At 38.5% G+C, this 21,869-nt stretch overlaps 1 long non-coding RNA gene across 2 annotated transcripts in view; it reads right to left on the bottom strand.

Annotated features, from left to right (window-relative positions):
• LOC125923089 (uncharacterized) overlaps positions 1-14,733 on the bottom strand; it is a 95,113-nt gene extending 80,380 nt beyond the window's left edge. The window contains exon 1 of one of the 2 annotated variants that reach the window (XR_007457890.1): positions 14,674-14,733. This is a non-coding gene — a long non-coding RNA (uncharacterized LOC125923089). The remainder of the gene's footprint in view (positions 1-14,673) is intronic. The other variant, XR_007457889.1, reaches the window with a different exon arrangement.
• Between the last annotated feature and the right edge of the window lie 7,136 nt (positions 14,734-21,869).

Raw genomic sequence — 21,869 nt, 5'->3', positions numbered from 1 at the left:
TTGCCACATGCTTCCACCAGCAGAATGTTCACAGATAAGCTTTGGGGTCAAACTCATGTGTGCTCCCATGGGCTTCGGGGCACATGTGAATAAGAAACCAGAGTAGCCCAAGAAGGCAAGGTAAGGGGAGAGGACAGCAGTAGGACTGGGCAGAACAAAGACACCAAATATTCCCTGGGCCAGTTCTGGGAGAACGGGTGGTAGAGTGGCCACATGGGAGCCACTCCTAAAGGGCTTCAACCCCAAAGGCTGTCCACTGGGGTAAGGGAATCCTGGCAGAACAAGGCCATCGTGGGTTATCACTAGGGATAAAAGCTGATGGGGTATCGCAAGAGATCATTTGGAGAAGAAATCACCTAGGTCAAGAACCAGGGCAAGTGGAGATCTCTGGGAATTCACCAATGTGTGCCATGAAAGTCAGCATTTGAATCCCCAGTGTGAGACAGTAAGGTCAACAGCACCAACTAGTTAAAGCATCACACTTTACTTCTTGTGTCTATTCTGCCTCTGGTTCTAAAGGAGCCAAGGATAGAAGAATTGTGTGCTTGCGGGGGGAGAGAAAAGACAGTGAAAGAGCAGAGTATCCCACTCCCTCTTTTTCCCAATGACTGGTTTAAAGCCATGAGCCCATTCTACGATGGAGGGTAGGAGAAGCTTTAATTGGATGAAAGATTTACATTTTGATGCTAGATTAAGTTGTCTCTATTAGCTGAAAATAGGAATTGTTCTAATACCCCAGAATGACTGGAAAAGATTAGAATCTGTCTTACATATTATCCAGATTTTGGAGATACAGAGATGATACAGTATTTGGGAGAAGGGATAGGAGAAGAATAATGCTGTTCTGCCTGCTAAATAAATCTGTAATGGTAGTATTATTAATACAAACCATTAATACAGCAACATTATATATTTTGAGACAAATAAGAGCAGATCAATAATGAGGAACATTGTCATTAAGATGGATATAAATTTCCTGTCTCAGAATAAAGACACCGAAAATGAAATAAAAAAATCCAGTACTATTGTATAATTCAGAATCCATTAGAAATCACTACCATTAACTTCTTTAGAGAGTTTTATTTTTTATTAAAATTTTTCTTAAGTGTTTTTTTTTTATTTTAGAGAGAGAGTGCAAGTGAGGGAGATGGGCAGAGAGAGAGAGAGAGAGAGAGAGAGAGAATCCCAAGCAGGCTCCATGCTCAGCGAGGAGCTTGATGTGTGGCTTGATCCCATGACCCTGGATCATAACCTGAGCCAAAATCAAGTCAGACACTCATCCAACTAAGTCACCCATGCATCCCAACTTCTTTAGAGACTTTTAAATTTCATTTTGCACACAGAGTTTTTTTTGCTGTCTCTTTGCTACTATCCATTTTATAGTATCATTATTGTCAAACTTAAACATGAAATACAATTAATGAAGTTTTGTGGCTCAGATTAGCCTCAGTTGAAAGAGAATTAAGAGATGTATCATAAAGTCTTTTAAAATAGAAAATTATAAGCTCTGGGTTTTTTGAAATCCTAAATAAATGATGTATACTCCATTATCATTAATAAATAGATTTGCTTTCCTCATAAGTTTAAGGTACTTACAAAGAAATATAATCATTTATTCTTCAGCATTTAATACTTGATCCCCTTCCATCTTCCTTCCTCCTTGGTTTCATGATACACCCGGTGCTAATCTTCCTCTTACTTTTCTGATTTTTCCTTCTTTATCTTTTTCTTTAGCACTTCTTTTATTTTTTACATAAGTTAGATTTTGTTCTATGTTTGCATTAGTTAGTTAGATTAGTTACATTTACATTAGTTAGATCATGTTTGCATTAGTTACATTATGTTCAGTTGAAAGTAACAAAGACCCACCTATAGTGGTTTAAACAAACAAGGATTTATTTTCTCCAATAAGAGAAAACCTAGTTACAGAATATCCAGATCTGGTATGTAACAGCCTCAGGAAGTCAACAGGAATTCCTATGTTTCTACTGTTTGGTCCACAACAACGAACTTTCCCAAGGCCATCTCATGACCAACATGATTTCTAGTGTCAGCCATGACCTTTGTATTCTGAGCAACAGGAAGGAGAAATGGGGAAAGAGGATGTGCTCTGTTCTTAAAGTCCCATACAACACTTATGACTAACAAATAATTGGCTGGAACTTAACCATGTGACCAACAGCTCAATGGTTAGCTGAGAAATGTGGTCTTTTATTTCAAGAGCTGATGCGCTCAACTAAAAGTTTGCCTTCTCTTACCAAGGAAGAGAGAGGAGTGGATGTTAGGTACATAGCTAGCAGTCTCATCAAACCTTCTTTTATCTCACTGTATATTCTACACTGGTAATCTTACCTAGTCTCACTGTTGCATGGATGGTCTCTCAAATCTCCTCCAGTCTCAATTGCTCTTCAGCTTTCCATTTCCCATTTACATATTCCTAGTTGATTTTTCCATTCAGAGCTTTCTCTAGATTCTATTCAGACTTATCTCAAATTCAATATAAGTAGAACCAAATATGTAATCATCTTACCAAATCCCCAAATCAGCTTCCACATGGTGCTCTACACTCACATAACCAGTTCACAGCACATAAGACAGCTTCCCAAGCCCTGTCAGCATTTACTGCCTTAGGGCTAAACAGCTTGCTGCAACCTGTATCATGTTACACATCACAATTTACTTCTGATCTTAGGTGATTCCAATAACCATTTTGAAAAACACATTTCAGGGTTGTTTTTTAAAAAAAATTTTCTGCATTTAGCAATGCCTCCCAAAGATGCAGGACTAATCTCTTTACATGACTCGACGTTATAAAGTAAAATAAGCATCAATGCCAGAAAAGATGCAAAACAGGAGACTGGAAATATGGTTTTGCAGCCAGTTTTGGATTTCTACCAATTTGTCTTTTCAGCCAAATTGTTTTTAACCCAATCATCTGGCATGTGCCACATGGCTTTGTTGGTGGAATGATGGTCCGGTGGGGGTGTTTTTCTTTTGCCAAGTTAAGACAAATTAGAAGCTACCGGCTCAGAGAGTTTCTGTCCATATAAGATTTCTTTCTACCAGAACTTGGTGTGCAAATAAGCCAAGAAACAACAGCAGCTTCTATATGGCAAACAGAAATGTGGGGGAGGAGAGAATGATACTTCACATAGGAGGAAGATAAATCTCAATATGTTTGGGGAAGAGAAGGGAGAAGAAAAAAAGGAAAGTGCACAAATCTGCTTGTGGTTGTCAGAAGTATCTGGGATTAGAAGTAGAGGCTTTAGAAGGCAATGTTAATGCCCTACTTTTATGACTACTAAGGAGACACAGGCTGCATGAGTAAAATAATGTACCAGATAGCCTTTGTCCATCCTTCTACTGAAATTGACATCTGAGGTCACTGATGTTGAAGGCCCTTGTCTTTATCCACCCTACCTAAGCTCTCCACAGCACAGCATCAAGCGCTATAAATTGCACTGCTCTTCCCTCGGTTTCAAGAATCGAGAAACACTTCCATCTGATTCTTCTCCTACCTATGTAGCCAATCCTTCTCAATCTCATTGCTGGTTCCTATTTCTTAATCCTTTTATTAGTCCTGCTGCTTCTTGGGATTAATCTTCCACTGTCTTTTCTTTTTCCTGTTGATCTGATTTATTTCCATAGCATTAGCTTTATACATCAATGATTTGCAAATCTGCAGTCCAATCCAGATGTCTTTCCTTATCTCTAGACCTATATTTCTGTCTAGGTATCTCCACCTGAATAATTTGCAGATATTTAAAATTCAACCTGTCATCTCTCTTTTAAATCTGTTACTGTCCTTGAATTTTCTGTCTTGGCTAATTATGTTTCATCTACACAGTCACCCAGGTTAGAAAGCTTGGAATCATCCAAGATCCCTGTATCTTTTTTGTTCCCTTCCTCCATTATATCAGTCACCAAGATTTGTGGATCCTTATAAAGCACATACCACAAGTATTGTTTACCTGACCTTTCCCACACTCCACCTCCACCTCATGAGTGATTTGAGAGCAGAAATTATGTCTGCTTGATTGTGGATCCTTGGCTCATACTGCTGCACTTGATACCTGGCACAGTGACTACTTTGTAAATGCTTCTGTATTGTTGCTGATCCTCTTAGACACATATACCATTTACAATAATCAGTTAATACCTTGGCCCAATAAGGGATTCTGAGAGAAGAATACTCTCTGATACATTTGTTTCTCCCAACAGAAAAACATATGTGTTTACATTTGTATAATGAATTATTGTTCGTATACCTAGAGTTTTAGTTTCTGTAAAGAAATCCAGCCTAGCTTCTCCTCAAAAGGGAGGATGCAAAAAGAAGGATAGTGTGGAAATTACAAGAAACAAAAATTATCAAGGAATTCCAATGAGGAGGTTTAGTTTGGGTTCCCCCCAAAGCAGGGCCTAAAACAAGGATGTAGGTGCAGGCCTCATCACATATCCATGTGCTGATCCCAAGAAGCAGGAGTGATGGAAAAGGGAGAGTTAGGCAGAAGAAGAAAACAAACAGGTAAGAGAGCTTTGTTGGGCTAGTTTCCATTGTGTTCAACTAGCTGAGACCCTCAAAGAAACATGTGGAATGCCCCTCAAGATTGTTCAAGTGCTGAAGATTGGGATATTTGCCTACTGATTCCTGTCTACCCCTAGAGGAGGGTTATCTCCAGGAAAATACACTTTCCTTCACTTCTCGGTGCTTACGTGTATGGGCCAATGAATTCTTTAAGGTTTGCTGAGAGCCCTGGGGCAGGAAAATGGAGAGGTTACAGTGTATGTCTGAAGTGGAAGATTTTCAGTCACGTGCATAGAAATGTCCACCATGGCTGCAGTTGAAATGAGAGGTGGGGTGAGAAGAAACACATCTACGATAAGAATGAAAAACTATCAAACAACTGAAACAGGTTTCCTGGGCATCTGAGCAGACTAGGTGAACGCTAGCTGAGGACTTAAATGAGTTTGATGGCTATTTCCACTGGAAACATACTTGAGCATTCTCTACTTTTTAAAAAACATTGCCATAAGGGATGGAGTAGAAGGGAGAAAGTAGTATGGAATGTTTCAGAACCAGTAAAAGACACTGTATGTTGGTTTCCCTACACCTGAATCCAGCTCTCTACCGACTCTATTTGAGAGAATGCAGAAGCTAAATAGTTTATTTCCTGTCTTCCTTGCTAGAATCCCCAGGCATTACCAAGTGATACCGCTCTGGCAAAAAGACATTAGAGAAAATCTGTTGACACTAACCCCTTTCTCCTTGCCCCTCTTCTGCTGTCTTGAGTGAACTGTGATGTGATATCCCGAATGCCAGTGTCTATCTTATAACCATGAAATGACACAAGAGAAAGAAAGCAGTCCTAATTGATATAGAGGCAATACACATCCCAGTAGGGCTGGCTCCCTTTAAGGCTTGGCCAGGCCAGGCCATGCATGAGGCCCCCAGCCACTGCTTCACCTAAACATTTTCTTTATGAAAGAGTGACCAGCTCAAGGAAAATGCTTAAGCCTAGTTCCATTCCAAATGCTATAGGATATTTTACTGGCAACACCTTTTTAACCTAGCCTTGATTTTGAACCACTCATTGCTCTATCTCTACCTATGCATGTTTTCCCCAGCACTGTCTCACTGCTTCTAGAATCTACCATGTTTTGAGCTTTTAACCCTTCAGTGGCATTCCCATTCAGTAGCTGCCAGTCTACCTTACCAACCTGTTTTAGTCTGGCCATATTGCCTTCTCTTGCTTCCCACCTACCTTACAGGGTAGACAAGGCAGAGATAACATCATAAGGGAAAGAAAGGACTGCAGAGCATGAGAGCACCCAGTTCCCTTTTCCTCCACCTCAAGTTCTGCCAGAATGAAGTCTTTCATTGGCTTCCTGAAGTCAGCATTTATGTTTATGAACTACTACATCCAAAGAGGATCAGGAAGGACCCTGGGCCAAAGGTTCTTCTCAGCTACAGTACTATGCAGAAGAAACAAAAATCTGTACAGAGTGAAGTATAAAAATTTACTAGGCTCTTTCTTCCGAAATCACCCCAACCTTTCTATGTTCCATTCATACAAATCAAATTAAGAATTAAGTAATTGTTAATTCTAGGACAGGCTTACAAATGAAAAATCAACACAGAATTATTATTTTCCTCCAGAAGAAGCCCCCTCCTCCCCGCCAAACAAGCCAAGAGTCAATAATATGTACCCATTGTCCCCTGAGACACTCTTGAATCAATCCTCCCTTCTCTAGTGTGGACTTATCTTCTTAACATGGTAGAAAGTTCTTTGAGGGCAGGGGCTGGAGGCTTCCATTTCTCTTGTAACCTACAGGGAGCCTAGCACATTGTAGTCCATGTTGTAGGCCCAAGAAAGCTTTAATGAATATTTGGTACATTGCTTTCTTTATTCCAATCAGAACACCTTCTAAAGTGATTTAGGCCATTTGTTAAATCACATTCTTCTTAGATGGGAATGGAAAATTCCTGCTCTTTGGTGGTTCACCGGCCAACATAAAATTTGATGGTAGGTGGTTTCTGTTTAGTTACTGTAGGTAGACAACTTTTCTTTCTGAAGACATTGCCTTTTACAGTAATTAGTACTCCTGGTGTTTTTAGTTGGGAGGCCAAATGAGTCATGGAGGTCTCAGGTCATAATTGAGGCAGGTTTTAAAACCACATGGGAAAAACATTCTACCTAAGGAAATCAAAATATATAATTCTCTATCATGATATCATGGCCATCCATTCTTGTATTCGTTCAACACATAATTGAGCACATACTGGGTGCTAAGTCACATGGACATTGGGGTAGAAAGACAAATGCATGAGATCAGCTGCTTTTCTAGCTTATAGTTTAATAGTGGGTACAGACAAGTAAACAGGAAATGTCAACAGAGTACAATCACCATACAATCAATAGATAATTATGTATAGTATAGTCAAAGCAAGTCCTGAGAATCCCCATATTTAAAAAATGTGGGTGATAACATACAAGCAGACCACCACACAGTAATCAGGAGAGCTTGGGCAAGAGGTTCTGCATTTTTCCTGATACTCCAGCTCAAAACACCAACAATAATGGCAAGGATTCTTCATACTTGCAAAGGAAAGGGGGAGTCCTAAAGAGTTGTAATATGTTATCTCATTTAATCCACGTAACTTTTTGACACATATTTTATTATAACACTTCACAGAAGAGGGTATTGTGGTTCAGGAAAGTTAAAGTTACTCCAAGGGACTACTTTCACGTTTAAGTGACAACGGGACATGACACTGTTTATCATGGGCATAGTCTGTATTAAACGTTATTTGATAATTGTTGTCAGTTCTCCAGATTAAGCCCTTGTACTCCTAAATACTGTGAATAAGATTTTTTTCTCTTATATAAGCAGGGGCATATTTACCAAAGATAAAAGCACCTTATGAGAAATGACTTGGGGACTGTGACTAAAAGACCCAGAACTACTTAGAAATTTCAAGTCTCACTTTCTTTTATCTTGGAATTCTTTTTAAGTTTCTCAATTTTAAAATGTTCCACTCTCTCCTACATGGGAAAAAAGTAAAACCTGTCTTTCTATTTTAAGTTAGTAAAAACATGTTGAATGATCCTTTATAACACAGTCAATATTCTCAGGACCCACAGTTAGCAAACAGCCACATCAAGCAGCATTTCATAACTCAATGGAGATTAAATAACTAACTATATGAAATCCTATTGATACATTCTATAATCATCGTAATATCAATATGTACATCCTTCAATTCACTTTTCCTTCAAAGCATGAAGAAATGTGAAAATCAGTAAATTCTATTTGTGTACCACAGTACCAAATGCTCAATATTTACACATAGTGGTTATAGTTTGAATACTTTCTTATTACTTGTCAAAACTCAAACATTTTTAAAATAAATTTAAGTTTGTTTTTCAAAACCAAGAGTAACATATTGATAGCTATATAAATATTTCAGTTCTTTTAAATGTTTTCAGTTATCACTATAAAATCAGTGAACACTTTACAAGAAAACTTTATCTAAAAAAATGCATGGCCATATTATGAAATCAATTGTTACTATGCCTGAGAAGTTACTCGATTTTGAAATAATAGGAGGGATTAGTTTATCTGTAGATTTCTCACAATCTTTTCTGGGGTTTTGTTAGTCTGTTTCTTTGCCTTTTTAGACCTGGAATGAGTATATTATCTTGTTTATAAGGGATAAGAAGGACATTAGGACGTTTGCCTGGTTTGATGAAGGGAGAAGATGTTCTCATTTTTCCCTGTGACTTTCTTATTAGCCATACCACAAAAGTCACACCATGTTGGAAGAGGTGTATTTAATGTGAAGGAAAGGCAGGGTAAATCTTCACTCCTTCACTCCACTTAAAGGGATCCCTTCCACAGCACTAGGGGTGTTCCAATCAATGTGTTTATATGGTCATATATTTCTCTCCTTTCGAATTTACCCTCTTTCACATTTCTCCTTGGGTTGAGTGGCATTACAATGGCACAAACATTTTGGGGGGATTTGGCTAAGGCGTGCTTTCTCAATGGGGGTGACATTGCTCTGAACAGAGGCAAAACATCTTACTTATTATGTATATAGTGTATTTATATACATTAATAGATATATGTATAACATATCTTTGGTATTAAAATTTCATGTGGGGAGCAATTAGGAAAAAAATGTATATGTTCCGTGGATAAAGACAACAAAAATGAAAAAAAAAAGTTGAGAAGCACTGGGCTAAGGGGAATTACACTGGAAATACTTTAAGTTTAGATTCAGTGGCATATACTTTTCCTACGAAATCAAAATCATATTGGATGTGTTTGGATTTAGGTTACAAAAATGGATATATTTAAGGTGTATTGTTTGCTGTGCATAATTGAGAGGAAAAAAATTGTGCTCCTCAGCAGATGTAAGCCATAAAGATGTTTTAGTTGTAATGCTTCCCTGAAAAGACAAGTAGTTATTAAATGTGGGCTCCTGCTTCTAATTAATGAGATTTGGTAGTAAAATGATTAAAAGGGAAAAAAAAATACCCTAACATTTACTGAGTAATCACTATGTCAGATAATATTCTAAGCACTTTAGGTACAGTAACATTAAATACACACACACACACACACACAGGAACTGAAGGAAGATACTATTATTTCTCAATCTTATGGTTACTTAACCACTGAGAGTTAACTAAGTTACCCAGGATCACAAAGCTGGTAAGTGGTGGAGTTGGACTTGAAACCTGGCAGGCTGATTTCAAAGACTGTGCTTTTAGCCATGACATTTCCTGCCTCCAAATAAACAATATAGGAATTTGTGAAAATTGGATGATTAATCAATGACCCTTCAATAATTGATGGACTAAGGCTTGCATGAAACAAAGGGGAAGAGTATCAAGAGCACTTTAGTGGCTACATCTCAAGTAAAGATTAACTTCTGCTTCCTCTGAGGCATCTTGGGAGAGATGGGTCAGCAGGATGCAGGCTCAGAAATAAGAGCTAGACCTTGGAAAAAGACCAAGTTCTATGCCAGTGTGTCTCAACCATGCCTGTGCATTAGAATCACCTGGGTAGCTGTTCAAAAAATACTGGTGCCCAGACCCTACTCCCAGGATATTAACTCAATTAGTGTAGGGCAGGCCCAGCCATTTGAATTTTCCGACCACCTGAGTTGATTCAAAAGTGCAGATAGGTTTGACACACTGCTCTAGGCACACCACAGACTCCTGCCATTGCTAGTTTATACATTTCCTGTCCTAAAGCTGACCTGAAACCCAACTCTAAACCCTTGGTGCCCACCCAGCCTCAACTCCAGCACATCCACCGTCAGAGCCTGGGAGAAGCCCAGCCACTTTGTGGAGGAGCTTCATGACAATACCAATCCTGTCCCCCTGGGAAGGAACCTCACAGTGAGGTGACTCCTGCTCTAAGACCAAAAGAGGAAAGCAAGGTGGAGGGGACTAAGTCCTTCTTTGCTTCTCTCCCCTTGGAGTGATTTCACTCTACAAAGCTGACACAATCAGTCCCTCCCTTGTTCTCCTTCCAAAGGTGACACTAGGAAGAAAAAGGAATGAACTACCGATAGGATTGGGACTTCCTGGAAGCCTGGCTCCTAGCCTATGTTAACAGAGACAGTGAGGAAACCAGGGTCCAAGATTATGGCTGTCTGCTAGTTCCTAGGGAAAACTCATTATTTCAGTTGTGATCCTTATCCTTTTTAGTGACTGTTTTAAGTGAATTTGTTTTAGAGTCTCTTTTCCTTTAAACATTGCCCACATAATCAATCAATCTGAGAACTGGGGGTATGACAGAGGAGGCTCAGTATGGCAGAGCAGTTAAGCAGGAGATGGGCAACGGGTGCACACCACTGTTAAATCAGCTGGAAGGAGCTAGGGCCAAGGACAACACTCCAGAAGTTCTGTCCCTGGGGGCCCCAGAACCTCTGATTCCTAAATGACCTATGGCTGTGGAACTGATTCATCCACTACAAGTGACCTGGAACTTACGCTATGCCTTAAAAGCTTGGTGGATTCTCCTGTTAAATGGCACGTTTTGGTAAGTCTAACTTTACAACCAAAATTCCATATTAGAATTCATCCGTCAGTGTGGAGCTGTAGCTGTCCCAAAGGAGATAACCCATACAGGATGTTGACTGGGAGGTGGGCAGAAGTATATATCCTCTCCAAGAAGAAAAGAGTAACTAGAAAATCTTAACTGGAAAGAAAGCCAGGGTTTTACTTAGTGACTTCACTGTACTCTTTCAGAAGTGGCAATGGAGAAAAACAGTTTCTTCCTCATTTTAGAACACAAAAAAAGAAAACCAATCAAGAGTTTAAAAAAATCCCCATTTCAGGGAAGTTAAAGCCTACAGCAAAATAAAAGTCCAAAGATATACTGACTCCTGGCATATGCTTTTCAATTCTGGCATGGTTTTCAATTCTAAGTATAAAGAATCAAGGTGAAGAGAAATCTATACAAGTGCAGACAAACAGAGTAAGATTAAATAATAATTGATGACAGCTAAGAACTTGTAAAGTGCCTAACTGTTCTTAAGTGTTTCTATTTATTTAATAATCTTTTCTGTATTTTTTAGTAATATGACTTATATAGATGTATGTTTTTGTTTTACCTTGTTTACATTTTTAATAATTTAAATGGAAAAGAATTTTTTTTCCCATGAATTGTAAGAAGTCTAGCTGCATCCAAAGTCAGCCACTGCATTATTAATATTCTGCCCTTTGGAGCCTTATCACCACACTCACCCACCTACTCTCCTACCAGGCCAGAGTGGAGATCTCTAGGTAGGGATTAGATGAGTGTGTCAGGGAGAGGTACCTGTACTGGGCCCTTTCAGATCCTCCAATCCCTTTAGCTCCACATTGCCTTCCCCTTCTCTAACCAAACCCCTGGAACCTGATGTTCCTATTGACATTCTTGATTCTTTTCTTTCTTTCCTCCACCTGTGCCTTCTTTGTCAAACCTTATTAGGTTAAAGTCTTCATTCATTCTTTCTGTGCTTGCTTTCAACCTTAGAATAAAATCACAAACCTGGGCTGCATGGATCCACAATGAAACCACACAACGTGATCCTACTTGGGCCCTCACTGTTAATTGACAAGGTTCTCTCTTTAAAAAAAAAAAAATTCTTTTATTCTTTATTTATTTTTGACAGAGAGAGACAATGAGACAGAGTATGAGTGGGAGAGGAACAGAGAGAGAGGGGAGGGAGATACAGAATCCAAAGCAGGATCCAGGCTCTGAGCTGTCAGCACAGAGCCCGGTGTGGGGCTTGAACTCATGAACTGCGAGATCACGACCTGAACCGAAGTCAGACACTTAAGCACCTGAGCTACCCAGGCGCCCCAAGGCTCTCTCTTTTATGGATGTATTGATACAGGTCTATAGACACTTACTCTAAACATTTCTGTCAAGTCCTGCTGTCATATTCACTCTCAAGAAACAGCTTTCTGTCCTAATGTAGACCAAGCCTACTCAAAATCTCCTACACATTCTCTCTCTCTCTCTCTCTCTCTCTCTCTCTCTCTCTGTCTCTCTCTCTCTCTCTCTCTCTCACACACACACACACACACAGAGTCTTTCTTCCTTTATATTTCTTTTCCAACTACTCTGCCAAGTTGATCCCAGAAGCATCATTATCTCAAAAGATCTTTCTTTGGGCAGTCAGTTGAGCAACCAATTCTTGATTTTGGCTCATGTCATGATCCCAGGGTCGTGGGATCTGGCTCTGAGCTGAGCATGGGGCCTGCTTAGGATATTCTCTCTCTCTCTCTCTCTCTCTCTCTCTCACTCTCACTCTCACTCTCTATCTCTCTTGCCCCTCTCCTCTACTTGCATACTCTCTCTAAAATAAAATAAAATAAAATAAAATAAAATAAAATAAGACTTTAATCTTATTTGAAAATCCCTTTCAATTGACTCTAATTATCCCCTTTCTACTGAAATTTTTCCTTCTAAATAATATTCTCTAGCACCTTCCAGTTTCTTTAAAAAGAATCTCTCTCACAACACCACGTTTTACTTTTTGTTAAAATTATTTCTGTATATGTTTTATGTCCTTTACTAGAATGAAGATTCCTTAAGACCAGGAATAAAATTTAAGCATCTTTAATTTCCTCCAAAGTCTAAGATTGAATCTTATACACAGTGTGGGTTTATGAATGTGTACTGAATGAATGAAGGAATGAATGAATATCTCAGTATAGTTAAGTCATTCTTGGGCTCATTCCTGGTGTCTGAAAGAAAATCCATGGGAGTGCTCTGAACTTGCTTCAGTAAGACTCATTTAGGGTTTGGAATGCCTAAGACTGCCATGGACTTCTCAGATAGTTATCTTCTCAGTGTAATGTAATGCCATAGTCCCTTAGTCAATGCTTCTCCATCTTATTTAATGATACTAGAAACTACACAATTAGGTATTAATTCCCTTGACTTAAATCTTCAGTTCCTCTTTAAAGTTGCAACTATTAAAAAATAAATAAGTAAATAAGTAAGTAACAGTTGTAACTGTTTCTGGGAAAGGTATTGCATTTAGATTGCAGTAAACTAATTTTTGTGATATTTTGTGATATTTTGTCCATGAGAAATAGGGGCAGAAATAGATGCTTTGGGGTTCCTTAACAGGACCTCTTTGATTCTTTCCTTTCTCGCCTCCACTTGTGTTTTCTTTGCCAAACCCCATTAAGCTAAAGTCCCCATCCAGGCCCAAATCACAGAGGGGACCCTGTGAGCCTACAATGGCTCTCCAATAGCCTCCTGTGTTGTTCTCCCTATTACATGGTATGAAATCCCCAAGGGTTGGTGCTCTCTAGGGCATTGTCTCCAGAAGGCCACTATTAAAATGTATTTAAAAGCAGACTGGAATCCTGCTTCAATTTTTTTTCTGCTATAAATAAGCTGAGGGGCAACTTTGATCCTCATCTACAAATGGATTGGAATCCATTTCTCTGATCCTGCAAGTACAAGTTGTGATTTCCAAAACAGGCATACGGCAGTATATGATTTGTGATATTTTCCCTTCTTTCTAAATTTCCATAACTGCAAATGTCCTATACTTCATATACTTTCATTTTACCAGAAAAAAAAGTAAACTAAAGAAAAATGAGAGTACATTAATTACAAGCTTTAGGGGAAAAAACATGGAAATATCTTTGGGCCTAGAATATTTTTCCCTAGATTAATTTTGGTGAGAAAATGTTCTTTATAGTAAACAATGTCGTAGTTAGTTCTAGTCTCCACCAGTTTTCTTAAATTTATTTTTTAAATTAAAGTTAGTTAACATATAGTATAATATTGGTGTCAGAAGTAGAACCCAGTGATTCATCACTTACATATAACACCCAGTGATCATCCCAGCAAGTGCCCTCCTTAATGCCCTTCACCCATTTAGCCCATCCCTCACTCACTTCTCCTCTAGCAATCCTCAGTTTGTTCTCTGTATTTAAAAGTCTCTTATGGGTTATCTCCCTCTCTGTTTTTATCTTATTTTTCCTTCTCTTCCCCTATGGTCATCTGCTTTGTTTCTTAAATTCCATATATGAGTGAAAGCATATGATATTAGTCTCCATCAGTTTTTAATCATCAGATTAAGAAAAATATTTTAAGAATTGTTATAGAATAATTATAGGAAAGAAAAGTCCAGGAAAAAGATCTACTGATATAATAAAGATGCCCCTCACTGTATATAATTGTACTAGATATTAAATCTTGACTGCCTTCAACATTCACACACACAGATACACACACGTGTACACACACATGCCCCCCACCCCCCGCCAGAGTCATGTAGAGGGCATTTCTGATTTCATCAGAAATTTCTAAATTACTATGTCCCTATGCTTGCTTGCAGGATTTCAGTTTCCCCTCAACATCTCCCACAATTAATTGAGAGCACCAATACAAAGGGTAGAGACTTCATATGTGTTTGTCTTAGATCTGCCACACGTTCCCACAGTGTCTACAGTTCAGAGGGCCACTGGAAGGAGTGCCATTGTAGCCCCTCATGAGAGAAAAATCAAGGCCCATGCCAAGGGTGCTTCTCTAGTGCTCCCAAAGCTGACAATTCTGAAGGCAAAACAGCAATGGCAGCTCCACAAAGGAAGCAGTCTCTCTATAATTTGGTGTGCTTTGTCACTCAGTTTATCCAAAACATACCTCCTTTGCCCATTGGCTTTTTCTTCCTCAGTCCAAAGGTGTCAGAGGATAAGCATCACATCCACTCTATTACATATGCTCAAGTCTAGTTCTAGAAGCTAGACAGAGAACAGAAGCTATACCACCATTCCATCTTCCTCAATTCCTTTATTCTGCTTTGGCTCAAATCCCAGAAAACTTCTCCTGCCTTCCCCTCCACCTCCCAAATTCTCCTGCTCTTCTGTGGATGCAAAAACTACTTCTGGGGGTAGAGGCAGGTGGGTTAAAATGAGAGGATGTTATTTATGTTAGCAGTATACAAGTCCTGGGTCAATCAGTCAAATGTCCTATTGTAATTCATACACCCAAAGACACCCAACTTGTCTTTTAGTCAGTAAAATCATGTCACAGGCCATCTTAGGGTACAGGTTTTGAAACCAAGAATTGTGTACCATTTGCTAGCAACCCCCACTGAAATCCTCATGCATGCTAGGAAAATCTAACAGATTGTTTCCAACTGATTCTTCTTTCATTTGTACGAAGAAGACTGGGTTTTCACAAGTTGATGAAAAATCACTCTGGGGACTGCTGCCTACCCAACTCTTAACTACTCAGCCTGTCGGGCCTCCTATTTAGACCCAATTAGTGGCATCTCAAGTTAATGCCAGACGACCTTCAAGTGCTACCCTAAACCGACCTCAAACTAAAGACAGACTTTGGAAGACAGCATCAACAAACTTGGAACAACTTCTGTGTAGCACAGCTGATCTGACTAGGTTTCTGTAGCCACAATCCCCTAAAATATTTGGAGATTTTGAACTTACAGAACAAACAAACAGAAATTCCTGACTCTTTTCCCATTTGGCATTTAAGTCAGATGAGCATGTTTTTTTTCTACTATCCCCATTGACATCCCATCTGAGAAGTTCTTAAAGATGAGGGAGAAGAGAAAAAGGAATGGGATAAGAAGCAGGTAAGAGGAATGGAGTGAAACAAAGGAATGTAGTGTAAGTGTGAAAAAGAAAGAGAAAGTGAGGAAAGCCTATAAGACAGATTCTCTTAATTTCATCACAGACAGGAAATACTGCTAGAATTGCTGATTCAAGTACTTTGGGACTATTTTAAAAACCAGTGCTTTGTTCCGAACACAGAACTCCAAAGGAAGAATGTTTTCCTCTCTGTTTTTGCCACAGACATGACACTCAGGGAAAGCACACAGCTTTGTTTTCCCCCAATCACTCCACGACTAGACTTAAATTCTTCCATTAAGTGGGTCTTTTAAAATACAGCCTTGAATCTAGGAGTTAAGTGGAAAATATTCATTAGCAATCAAGAATCCTTTCCAGTTAGTGGTTAGTTCCTGGGGAGGAATTTCTCTTTTCATGGTCCTTCATCTTTGAAGGCAATCAAATGCATCGATGCAAAATAGGGTTATGAGACCATTTTACCTGGCTGTGATCCAAGAAGAGGTTTACTGGGCATTACTATATGAAAGAAAGTTGCTAAACTATAGTAAACACCCACAGATCTCTGGGACCAGGAATGAATCAGAAAGTTAAAAATAGTCCCCAAACCTGATCATTTCCTTTTCTGTGTCATCTACACAGGGGTGAATAGGTTAATATATTTCAGACAGTTAAAAACAGGACAGGATATGGAGTCCTTGAGAACTCCCTCCTACAGAGAAGCCAATTAGCCTCCAAACCTCAACTTTATCAACCCTGATACAGGTTATCATGATGTGGATTAGCAAGTAACAGGATAGAGTTATCTATCTATGAGATGGTGTACAGTTGTAAAGCCAGAAAACACTTGAGAGTTATAATAAGAATTAGACAATTAATCAGATTCCTTTCCACCTTGTGACTGATCAGCTTTTCTGATTAGTGTTGTAGAGATCGTCCTACATGGATACTTGCCCTTTTCAAAGTATGTTACCACCCCAGTAGCTAGAATCCTAGAATCATATAAATTAATGAGAATTAAAAACATTACACACTTGGTTGAAGGCATGGTATGGCTCTACTGTTTTGCTAATAAGACTTGAGGTCTTTTGGGAACCTGCTAACTCTCAAGGTTAGAGCATGGTGTGACCAACACTACCTAAGGTTCAAAGGAATTGACTCCATGTTGTCAATGCTATAGGCAAGTATTTCTGAGGGATGGCATTAGCGACTTCTTATATCTTAGTTCTATCTATATCAACTCAGGAGTAAAAGGCAACCCTCTCATTTCCTTCCCACAGTGAGGAGACCACTGAGAATGTTACCTGCTTTCTGGAACCTGACATCCATGATAAACTACTAGTTTTTTTCTGAAAGCCAGATACACACAGTGCTAGAAATATAAAAGTTTGTTCTTAGTCTATAGAAGAATGATTTATCCTGGGGGTCATGATCTGCTGCATTAGTCTGTGACACACTGCAAAATTTATATGAGACTTCTTCCTTTGATTGAATCAAACACATTTGTGAACTCTAATTTAGCAACATTTCCCTTGACCATATGGGCCTCAGACAGCAATCATGCTCCACAATTCTATGAAAAATATCACTCTGGTACTCCTACAAAGGCTTATTCTTTCTTTATTGAGTCAGCCTCAAGACTTCAGTTGTTCAGTTATGAGGTAAAACAAAATATCTCTGTTTGTTATTACCTTCAACTTAATTCTTCATTGCTCCCTTGACTGTGGCTTACTTGAGTATTCCCTGGGTTTTTTCCTTTTTTTGTCAGGGATTTTTATGGCACAGATAATATACCCATTATGTTAAAATCCAGCTTGCTTTGTTCACTTTATTTGTCAGACTATTAGGGCTGGAAAGCTTAAGGGCTTAATCAGGCAATTTTTCATTTTTCTATGTTGTAACAAATCTCCTTTAATTTATCAGACAATACTCATTATGTGATACATCCCTCTACCATAATTTTAAGACAGGAAGCCACAAATTATCTCATTTTACATAACTCTGAGCTCTGAGTCATTCAGAAGGGCTGATTAGAATCACAGAATCTAAATCTTAAAGGGAATAGGGAGGTCATCTCACTGACTTATCATGGGAATCACCTAGGTTGTTCTTTGTTTTTTTGTTTGTTTGTTTTTCTAAAATACAAGATTCCTTCTTTCTTCTCCCCACCCCCAGAAATGCTGATTTTCTAGGTCTGACTTGGAGTTCAGGAATGTATATTTAGAAGTTTCCCTAGTTGATTCAGAGGATTAGGTGTCAGGGATCCACTAATGCAGTTCCCTCTTCCTTCAAATGGAGAAATATGTACTTTAACATTTTTGTTATATGAACATCCAGCTTTTGTAGGAATGCTGTAAGAAATGAGACCTTCTCTGTAGAGCTGTATTTATCACTTCACAGACTGTATAGTGCATTCATCAATGTCAATGTCTTTCTGCAAACATGTGTTAATGCTTAAGCTGAGTCCTGGTACTATTAACAGGAACTATCTGTGAAGGGCCCATGATAGGCAGGCATTGTACAAAACATTTTACAAATAATATAATTAATCTCCAAAATAGTCCTGCAAGGTGGATTTGTGTAATTGTCCCTATTTTAAGAAGAAGTTTAGGAGAATTGGAATCTAAGCCCATACCTACTAGGAGCTCTGTAGCTCATGTTTTCAAGTGTTTCATGTGTACCATCCAGTTCCAAAATAATTATGTACATAAGTATATACTTTGCTTTTTTTAATTAAGAGAAGCTTTCTTTTTTTTCTCAGGAAAATGCTTAATGTTTTCTGGCCATCTTAATTATGCAAAATTAATTACAACCAATAATTATTGACCACTTATGTCCCAGATACTTCATGTGTTAGATTAATTATAATACTGACAATCCCTTTGGGGATAGACTAGTAATGTCTAGAAGAGCCTTTACGATTTTAAATTTCCATTTCTTTACAGACCTTTTAAAAATAGGGTAGATTCTTACCTGTTGGGGAAGGTTTAAACATTGTACTACTAGAGAACAGACAGATTTCCCAAAGTCTGTAACAGTCCTCCAATTCTGTATGCAGGTTATATTTAGCTTTCTATTTCCTGTCAAATTAAAAGCTGTTTCCAGTGCATGCATGGATTGAACAGGCTCTACCAGATCACAATGGTTCACTTTTCCTATGAGTTCAGTAAGTTATATTTTTTAAATTTTTCTGAAGCCAGAAAAAAAATCACCCCAAAATCTGAACAAACCCCAAGGTGCTATTTTCAAAAGGGAGTTGTTTTGTTTGTTTGTTTGTTTGTTGCCACAAGCAGTGGGCTACCTTTCAAGTGATTGGAATAAAACTTAGCTCAAGTTAAATTTGAGGTAGTCTCTTTTTTTCTTCCATTCAGACTAAGAACAATGTCTAGATAAACTAGAAATAATTCTTAACAATGAGAATAACTGTTTTAAACTTGAATCTTTAAATGTAATTGTTATTTTTTAATTTAATTGTAATTTTTAAATTTACAATTTAAAAAATGTAATTTTTTAAAAAAGGTAAAGTCATGTGTATAAAGTCAGAGTAAAATCTAAGATAATGAAAACTAAACTTTCACTCTAAACTTTTCACTTCTTGAGTGTTCTTTAATATAAAAATGATTAAATTAGTAAACATTTCCTTACAGTCTGTGATGTGCCAAAAATCATGCTAGCCACTAGATAAATGGAGATGAATGAGACAAGGGCTCTAATCCTTCTTTTACATTACTAAATTAAACTGGATCACAGTTTGCCAATTTACCATCTTTTACCTACAAAAATAGCAATTTCATATGGTTCAACCTAATAGTTACTATATTGTATTGCACTGATTTATATTCAGAAGGATAAGCAGGCATTCCCATGAGGAGATAGAGTGGAAGATGATAGGAAGATTTCCTCATGCCAATACTATTGAGATAATATTGAAATCTGCAGCCCAGGAGAACCACTGAAGGTTGCTACAGTATTCTGGCAAAGGGAGAGGGGTGGATAAAACAGTCTCCAATTGTGTTGTTAAAAAAGTAATATAATGTTGGTAGTAGTTTAAGGGATGAATGCAAGGAAGAGAAGCTGAATATCATGAGATTAGTTGTAAGTTTGTTCCATTAGTTCAGGTGAGAAATGTTAAGGACTTGAATCTGTTCTACAAAAATTATAGACAATATTTATGAAAATAACAAAATGTCTATGATGGTTAATTTTATGTGTCAACTTTACTGGGTCAGAAGGTGCCCAGATACATGGCCAAACATTCTGTGTGTGTCCAGTAGGGTGTTTCTTTATGAGATTAGCATTTCAATCAGTAGACTGAGGGAAAACAGATTGCCCTCCCTAGTATGGGTGAGCCTCATCCAATCCATTGAAGACTTAAATAAAACAAAAAGGCTAAGTAAGAGGGAATTGGTGACTGACTGAGCTGGGACATTGGTCTTTTCTGGCCTTTAGACTGGAACTTACACATTGGCTCTCCTGGGCCTCCAGCTTGTCAAATGTAGATGTTGGTACTTCTCAGCTTTCATAATTATATGACCCAATTCCTTATGATCAACCAGCCTGTCTGTCTATCTATCTATCTATCTATCTATCTATCTATCTCCTATTGGTTATGTTTCTCTGGAGAGCTAATATTTTTTGCACCGGTTCTAGAAACATAGAATGTTAAGGATGTGTTTTCTGAATTGTTTCTGGGGTTTCTGGGATCGTTTATCCATTCTGATTAGATTTAAAGATGCTACTGGCTCTATTTCCAGTAATAAAGAAAGCACTGATATTCCATGGTGTGGTCTGGAATAGAGATTTATAAGAAGACTCTGATGAAGCTGGGGACATTAAGTATCTAAATTCTGATGAGTTTTGTCAGTGGAAGAGGCCTCCCCACTCCCAGTGGAAATAGTCTCTACCCCTGTCTGAGAGGGTAGACTTGAATGAAGGGGAGGCTGGGTCCCCTAAAGAAGGACACTGGTACTCTACCAAAAATATTATACTGCATTGCCTGTGGAAACTCTAATGGCCTCTCTTGAGGCAACTGCTGTATGAGACAATGCTGATCCTCCCCAGGACTACCTCTACCACCCATCCTTGCTTCCAGACCTATACCAGAAAGTCCCTAAAGGTAAGGTACAAAGTGTGATCCATGAGGAAATATGCTACACTTTAAAACAACTACTTGAGTTTTCTAATTTATACAGACAGATATTCAGAACACATGTATTAGAATGAATATTAAGAGTGTGGGATAATGGTGGAAGGAACATAAAGTTTAATCAGGCCAAATTTATTCATATCGGTTCACTAAACAGGGATTCTACATTTAACACTGCAATTTAGGGAGCTAGAAAGGGTTCTAACAGGTTGGTTGGTTGGTTGGCTAAAACATGGATCAAAAAGTGGCCCACAGCAAACAAGTTGGAAATATCAGAACTCCCTTGGTTTAATGTAGAGGAAGGGATTCAAAGGCTTAAAGAGATTGAAATGTTAGAGTGGATTTGTCATTTAGATGACACACTGGGAAGATACAGAAGACATACTTTTCATGATGATTGTGTGAAATAAATGACTAACTATGATGGGAGTTCCAGCATCCTTAAGAGCTATGTGGTCACTCTTCTCTCTAGGCCAGACCTTACAGTGGGACTATAGTTACTGAATCAAGAAACCTAAATGCAATGAGACTAACTAGATCCTGGGGTGGCAGGAACCAAGTAGCAGCACTCAATCACCAAAGGTAAGGTGGGTGTGGTTGCCATAATAGACAGCAGAGTCAGAACAGCAATCAGTCTCATTAGCATAGACTTATAAAGGTGGCTAGTTAGTTGACCTTGGTGTTCCAGAAGTAAAATACACAGAAAGCCTATTAAATTCTTCCGTGATCTGTATAAGCAGAGAAGTTCTAGGTCAAGTGAACAAAGTCTAGCTTGAATTATAAAAACAGAGAGTCATAGCCCCTCAATTAGTTTCTAGACTTGAGGCAGTTTACTTACCAAAACTCCTTACATGAAGGGCAGGCTGGGTCCCCTAAGGAAGAACCCTGGTACACTACCAAAAATTTATACTGTCAGTCTTCCTCCCCACCCTCCCCAAAGGGATTTATGGCCTTTTACCAGAGTAACTGTGCATGGGGGAACAGGAAATAAGCAGACCTTTCAGGGACTACATATATTGGCTCTGAACTGATAACAATTCTAAATAAGACCCCAAACATCATTTTTGTTCAGTCAAAGTAGGAGCTTATAGAGGCGAGGTGATTGA

This window comes from Panthera uncia, chromosome B1 (genome assembly GCF_023721935.1).
Source record: "Panthera uncia isolate 11264 chromosome B1, Puncia_PCG_1.0, whole genome shotgun sequence".
NCBI classification, from domain to species: Eukaryota; Metazoa; Chordata; class Mammalia; order Carnivora; family Felidae; genus Panthera; species Panthera uncia.
Note: the sequence above shows the minus strand (reverse complement) of the source record. Positions and strands in the feature narration are given on the sequence as shown.